Source organism: Diceros bicornis, unplaced genomic scaffold (genome assembly GCF_020826845.1).
Source record: "Diceros bicornis minor isolate mBicDic1 unplaced genomic scaffold, mDicBic1.mat.cur scaffold_283_ctg1, whole genome shotgun sequence".
In the NCBI taxonomy this organism is placed as follows: Eukaryota; Metazoa; Chordata; class Mammalia; order Perissodactyla; family Rhinocerotidae; genus Diceros; species Diceros bicornis.
In genome coordinates, this window is record NW_026691157.1 from 186,701 (window position 1) to 194,885 (window position 8,185).

An 8,185-nucleotide genomic window follows, 5' to 3' on the forward strand; every position below is an offset into this window, starting at 1 on the left:
GCACCGCTTCTCAGGCCGTGCTGAGGCCGTGTCCCACCTACAGCAACTAGAAGGATTTGCATCTATGACATACAGCTATCTACTGGGGCTTTGGGGGAAAAAAATAAATAAATAAATAAACATTTAAAAAAAAAAGTACTATCCAGGAATAGGTTGAAGGTGGTTTAAATGATCCTGGTTAACCTGCTGACATCCTCACCGCTTTTGAGGCGCTGCGTTCTCTTATTTCCTCTTTAGCATGAGCTCTTCTCCTTGCTCTGAGGGTTAATTATTCATCTGAGACTGTAGTGTCATATTTACAGAGCTAATACTATGACTTCAAAGGTTCATTATCTCAGTTTACTTTATGGTCTGTTGGGGGCCTGGAGAAAAGTCACTTGAATGAATTTTAGTTAACAAAGATCTCAAGGGAAGGGTAGATCCTACAATTCCTCACCCACAAGAAAAGAAACTTTGTAACTATGTATGGTGACTGATGTTAACTAACTGTGGTGATCATTTCACAATATGTACAAATATTGGATCATTATGTTGCATACCTGAAACTAATATAATGCTGTATGTCGATTATACTTCAATTAAAAAAAAAAGAATAAGAGGAAGGAAGAGAAGGAAACCAGAATGGAAAGTGTGTGGAACATGGAAATGGCCTTTCTTTTCCAGAGTGGTAAAATGGTCCCTTGCTGCTAATGTGAATTCACTTCACATTCCTCCTTTGCTAGACTCAGACCAGTGATAATATCCGTACTGTCCTATATTTGGACAGAATACTTAATCCTCCCAAATGTGAAATTAACTCACAACTACTAGCTTTATATTTTTCACGAAAATCTTCTCCTAAAAATAAAAGGCACGTGTTTTCTGAGGAGCAGGAGAGCCAGCTCACTGGAGTCAGATGATTTACCTCACAACAATAGATGAGAGGAAAGCCTAACTCCAGCTTCCAGCTGCCAGGAGCCTTTGTTTACCAAGAAGCTACTCTTTTTTTCTTTTCCTATTCTTTTTTTTTTTTAACTTTTATCTTTGCTCTCTTTTCCTTGACCAAGTCAGTATAATTGAGTGCAGAAATAGCATATGGTCATTATGATCTGGACTTATATCCTAAAAGCTGAAAAACTTTTTGGTTGATCTTTATAGAATAAAAACAAAACAGAACATTTTTACCTCTTTTACAGTGATTCCTTACCTTTTTAGAATTCTTTGATTTTATTGATACTTCTCCTCTCCCAAAAGTACCTTACCACAAATCTGAAGTAATATAGGTAGTAGGACTGACAGGAGAGTGTTATGATGCTGTCCTAGGACAGTGGGACTAATTTACAGCAAGAAACACTTTCTGTCCTAGGCCAGTACCCAACACATATACAGAAGTTATGCAAAACAGTACTTTCCCCTTCTGCATGCATGACATCTGGTGTTTTCTTTATTAAATTTGTCAAAATACTAGTTCAGGTTTGCCCAACTAATATCACAATCCAGCAATGTTAAAAAGTGTTGCCTTAGGATTTATTATTTTCAGAGTTGAGTCCCTGATCTGTACATATTTTAACTATATAGCATTTAATATTTCAAAATATGATGCTCATTTTAAGTACTTATTTTTATCTTGATTGATTCTCAGTAGGGCAAGATAAGTTACATTTGTATTCGTCAGTGTGACGGTAGTTTTAATCCAGTAATAAGGGGCTCATGGTTAAGTTCTTAAATTGAACCAGCAAAAGCAGGAAAGCAGTGATCGCCAGCCTCCGGTGCTGACAGCAGGAGTCCTTTTGTTTGTGGCCACGTTGGAGATGTGGACGTGGATGCTGTTTTGTTATGTCTGTGCTAAAACTCTATTTCTCCAGCCTCTCTTTCATCCAGGCATCCTTGAGCCTTGAGGTAATGGGAAAGTTGTGTCTCTCAGGTTCTTTACGTGATCATTATTTATTGTTTTTCCCAACAGTCTTCCCCACTTTAACTTACAGCAGACACTGTTAACAGTCCTGCAGGGTAAGGGTGTCCTGTGGGTGCCCAGGCTGCTGCTGACCCCTCTGGGGCACCTGGCTTTGCTCCCTGCAGATGCTCTTCTCTGTCCCTACCATGAGCCTGGTTAGATTTTCTCAGCGGTGGGTCCCCCAGCTCATCCTGCTGCCGCCTCCCCTTCCTGACCTTCCCGCCCCTCACTCAGCCCAGAGACCCCACACTCAAATGTGCAAGCCTGAGGCCCAGGGCAGCGAGAGCTGCAGAGGAGCAGCTGCCCAACCAAGGCAGTCAGTTATGTGTCCTCTGATTCATTCCTGTAGCCGCTTCTGCAAGGCCTGGACTGGAGAGAAACCATTTTACTGTGAGGTGAACCTATCCACAGACCCACTCAAAATAACGACTAGAATTTGGCCACCTCAAATACATTCATACAACTTGACTTCGAGTCTTGAAACCTGGGTTCAACTAAATTGTTTTTTGTTTGTTTGTTTTCAGAGTTTCTAAAAAGGGACAGTTCAAAAAACTAATTTGCATGCATTTGAAAAGTGTTAACATCGTAGGAGGAATTCAAGAAACTTGTTTCTAGGTAGTAGAAAATTCAGTGTTTCTGTGTATTTTTTTCACACCTAAAGCAGTTAATAACAATTTAGCAATATCATATATCCAATCAGTGTTCAGTCAGGAGCCAAGCAGATATCTTTTCAGTTGATGTTTTTTGATGAGTAGCCAAACTGTGCCATTGCACTGCATTTGCTTCATATGTCTCTTAAGTAGCATCACCATATAATTTATTGTCTAAATTAGGAAACTTTTGATTAACAAAAGACAACTCTATTAATTATTATGCTGGGACAACAGGCAGAAACCTGAATTGTCATGGACAAATTCTACTTTTTATTTTAATTGTGGTAAAAAATACACAACTTTAAATTTACCATCTTAACTGTTTTTAAGTGTGCAGCTCAGTAGTGTTAAGTATATTCACAGTGTTGTGCAACAGATCTCTAGAACTTTTTCATCTTGCAATACTGAAACACTATACCCACTAAACACTAATACTCCCTCCCCCTTCTTCCCAGCCCTTAATAACCACCTTTCCACTTTCTGTTTCTATGATTTTGACCACTTTTGTTACTTCATATGAGTGGAATCATACAGTACTTGGCCTCTTGTGACTGGCTTATTTCGCTTAGTATAAGGTCCTCAGGTTTCATCCACACTGTAGTATGTGACAGGATTTCCTTCTTTTTAAAGGCTGCATAATATTCCATTGTATGTATATGCCACATTTTCTTTATCCATTCAACTATTGATGGACATTTGGGTTGCTTCCACCTCTTGGCCATTGTGGAAAATGCTGTGATGAACAAGGGTGTGCCAATAACTCTTTGAGATCCTGTTTTTAGTTCTTTTGGATATATACCCAGAGTGGATTGCTGGATCATATAGTAATTCTATTTTTAATTTGTTGAGGAAGCTCCATACTGTTTTCCCTAATAGCTACACCCACCAGCAGTGCACAAGAGTTCCGATTTGTCCACATCCTCCACAACGCTGATTTTCTGTTCTTTTGATAGTGGCCATCCTGATGGGTGTGAGGTGATATCTCATTGTGGTTTTGATTTACGTTTCCCTGGTGATTAGTGATTTTGAGCATCTTTTCATGTGCTTATTGACCATTTGTATATGGAGAAATGTCTATTCAAGCACTTTGCCCATTTTTAATCGGGTTATTTGATTTTTGTTATTGTTGTCGAGTGGTAGAAGTTCCTTATATATTCTGGATATTAACCCCTTTTCAAATATATGATTTCAGTTATTTTCTCCCATTGTGTAGGTTGCCTTTTCACTCTGTTGATTGTTTCCTTTGACATGCAAAAGTTAAGTTTGAGATAGTCCTGTGTGTCTATTTTTAATTTTGTTGACTGTGCTTTTGGTGTCATATCCAAGAAATCGTTGCCAAAACCAATGTCCTGAAGCTTTTCTCCTATGTTTTCTTCTGGGAATTTAATAGTTTTCAGTCTTATGTTTAAGTCTTTAACCCTTTTTGAGTTGATTTTGTGTATGGTATAAGGTAAGGGTCCAACTTCATTCTTTTGCATGTGGATATCCAGTTATCTGTGCCTTTTTTTAAATCTGTAGAAACAAAAGCCTACCAGTTGCTGAAGTGGTCTACCCTTCAGGATAATACAAATCAAACTGAAGACAGGTTCCAAAAGGCAGATGCTTCTGCATCACAACTGTCAGGTAAGTGAGCAGATTCAGCACTCACAGCCAGTGTCTAGGTGACCCAAGGCAGCAGCTAGTGCTGTGCTCAGGGAAGGGTGGTCATTCTTTGAAAGTTTCTGGAGTTTGCTTTGTAATAAGCTATCACTGGATCAGAATCAGCCAGTACTTTTTCAGTCCTTAACAAACAAGAATTTGGAAGAGTCTTCCCTCCTGGATATGTGCCAGCCCTGGCATGGCGATGGTCCTTACAGGCCCTTGGATTATACCTGGCATGTCATGGTAGTAACTTGTCGCTAAGTACCACAGGAGACACCCCAAATTCTTTCTTTTCCCACATCTTCCAGTTTCTTAATCATCAATGGGGAACATCATCCTGGGCTATTTTCCCTCACCAGAATGTTGGAAAACTTTGGGTTTTTTAAATGAAAAGACTGTAAATCCCAGTAAAGCTAAATTTTAAGCTTAAGTGTATTTCCTTCAATCTAGGATTTTTGTTTTAATTGTAATTTTCTTTGTTTTCGTATACTTTATTGCATTTTTATTATTTTCATTGGTTTTTATTTTATTACACTTTTTTTTAGTATGTCACTTCAGCTCCCTTTGTGCAAGTAAATGGATTCATACAGAAGGAAGTACACCTTAGTCACTTCCTTATCCTTACATAAACCACCATTCCATAATTTCACCCATCAGAATGAACAGTGATCTCTTAACATCACATAATTCCCAGGCCATATCCAGATTTCCCAATTGTCTCAAAGATGTCTATATCAGACAGGCATTTTTTCGAGGGACATATGGTGCATTAGACTTAGCTGTCTGTCTTCAGAGAGCTATTTCCTAGATAATATTAGTGTTAGAATTGGTTGCTGCAAAATTCTGTTATTTTGGTTGTTTTGAGGATTCAGTGAGCCACTGCAGGCGAAATGCCCAGCACAGGGCCTGTTAGAGAGCAGCCCTCGGCGACTGCTGGCCGCGGTGGTGCTGGGTGTTATGTGAACTCCGCGAATGTGAGACATTGTAGTTGGCTGAGGTATGAAGCAGGGCCTCTGCCCCGATGGAGGGCTTCATCACTTTGGAAAGATGTGGCACTCGTGAGCCCTTAACCGTTTGCTTTTCACCACTTTCTTCACATTTGAGTCACAGAATTAGAATCCAGAGAGATTTAGAAAGTATTTATCCAACCCCCTCATTTCACAAAAGGAGGCGACAAGAGAGTAGCACCTCCCTCGGAGCCTTACAGCCAGTTAGCAGACACACGTGGTTGGAAGGTGACTCCACACATCTATGTTTGGTAAGTTTATTTTATATGGATAGTTAATTGGACAAGTTCAAAGGATGAGTAAATTTGACATAAGTTGTAGTCCCTTGGATGTATATCAAAAATGTTGGGGGCCGGCCTCATGGCTTAGCGGTTAAGTGCACGTGCTCCGCTACTGGCGGCCCGGTTCGCATCCCGGGCACACACCGACGCACCGCTTCTCCAGCCATGCTGAGGCCGCGTCCCACATACAGCAACTAGAAGGATGCGCAACTATGACATACAACTATCTACTGGGGCTTTGGGGAAAAAAAGAAGGAGGATTGGCAATAGATGTTAGCTCAGAGCCGGTTTTCCTCAGCAAAAAGAGGAGGATTAGCATGGATGTTAGCTCAGGGCTCATCTTCCTCACACACACAAAAAAATGTTGGTACTATTAATATACTAATGATTAATGTATTTGTTTATTAATTTATTCATAAGTGATACTTTATAGGTTGTATAATCAAGCACCCCTAGATTCAGTTCCCTCACTCCACACTCAAATTTACACTATGTGCTTTGCAAGATTCCACATTTTCCTGCGTTGGGATCATAGAAGTCCTTCTGGTTGTGTCAGCCGTTTCTCAGGTCAGATACGGCCTCTGGCGTTTAGTTTACGTGTGCTCACACAATACTTTTCACTCTCACTCTCACTCTCTCGCTCTCACTCTGATCCTGGGGACTTCTCTGAGCTCCAAAGAGAAGCAGGAGGCAGGCTGGCAGGGTGGAGGGAAATGGAAGCCACGTACCCCGTGGTTAGCGTACCCCGCTACTGCTGTTACAGGTAGTGGTGAGGATGGGCACCCTGAACTCAGGAGCCACCCCAAATCTGACTATTGAAGAAGCAGTGCATGTTTCAGTTACTTTCTGCATCAGATGTGTTAGGTCTCTGCCTCTGGACCTGTCACTAAGGAAAGCCACTGCAACCTTGCGCCTTCCTTTCCATGTCTGAAAAGGCCTTATGCTGGTAAGCACATGGAAACCCTCTTCAGGCTGATCACGGACACATTGTTAAGAGAATGGCTTGGCTGCAGAGGTTACATGCAGGCAAGCAGGTTACAGGATAGAAACTCAGCAAATGCCTTTTGCAGAGACACCCATGCACTCTCTATCCATGATCTCAGGTGACTGCCAGTTAAGAATCAGAATTGAAGCAGAAACATCCAAGGCTGAAGTCACCCAGGGGGCAGAGGTCAAGGATTGCCCTGCACGCTGATAGCATCATGGGAACAGTCTGGTTCCCCTGGCTCCAGGAAAGAGGTGGATTGTGCATCTTCCCCATCAACTTTTTCAGGCTGGTTAAAGAGTGGCCTTGATGGTTTTCAATGGAGATTCAGTCTCTCCTGGGAGATGGAAAAACAGAGGATTTGGCAGAGGGCTTAAGGGTGGGTGGGGTGGGTAACTGTCATCCAGCGGTGTCAGTTATTTCTGAGACCTGGTTCCCAGCACCCATTATTTTGATGATCCCTTGCTGCCCATGTGTTATAACAAGGTGAATTATCCAGTGCATGGTGCTGTAGTAGAGACCCGTGTGCTCACATGTGCATCGTGGTCATTTGGAATAGAGCTCTTCGAATGATTTTATTTTTTATTTTTTGTGGCTTCTAAGTATCACCGGAAAACGCTCCACTTCCTTTCAGAGTTCTATCAACATGTTCCTTGCCTCAGAAGCTCCCTGCCTTCTGTGGCTTGAGCAGCATCTTCCCCTGTTGACATTTGTTTCACCAAAGTTATTGTGAGCCCTCTTCTTCACTCGTTGCTGCGTGGTGGCTGACACTCCCTCTCCATGTTTGTGCTTCTCACAGGTTTGAATATTGGCAGCGGTACATTCAAGACAAAGACAACTAACAAAATCGCTTCGGAAGCTAGTTTTTCATCTAGTGAAGGAAGTCGTTTGTCAAGGTAAAGTCCTGAAAGCCTGTCTAAATAGCGGCAACAAGATGAGAAATGTCGCTACGCAATGAATTAAACTCCGGCCGCGTGTTCTTTTGTTTTGTGACTTGATGGAAGGTTATGGTTTGGGGTTTTGTTTATCTAAAATAACAGTTGAAACTTTAGTCTACCTTTGAAAATATTTGCACCAGAGCCAAGTATTGTTTTGCAGCTGTTGTTTCCTTGGTTTAAGACTCAATTGACACCTCAGTGAACCACGAATTAGCGTCTACAGCTGCTCGCAGTAGGGCTGCTTAGAGACCACACAATGGAGGGTGTAGGAAAAGGGCAGAGAGAAAAATGTCAGGCCTTAAAGGAAATAAAGTGGCCTGTTTCTTCTTTCTGAGATGGCTGATACATATACTAGCAATTTCTGGTTATTTGTTTTTGTATTCCTGTTTCTTACCAAGTATTTGGGCTAAATTATTCTTTCCTTTCCTGATACTTTCTTCCTTATTTTCCCTAAAGGACAAAATGTATTTTTTCAGTTTTGTTAAACAGTAGCACTTCTTGTAAGTTTTTCAAGCAATGATAAGTGAGTTGTGTGCGAGATTTGTCATCAACATAAAATACTGATCAGGCAAGGGCACTGAGTCACTGGGGAAGAATTTATAGATGGGAGTGGAAGCAGTCACCTGCTGAAATACCTCCCTTGTTGCTTTGGGCTAAATATCATTTAAAACAGCCCAAGTCTCCTTTAGTAATAGCATTTCTCATTAAAAAGATGTCCTTTAGATGACTGCATTCCATTTGAATTAG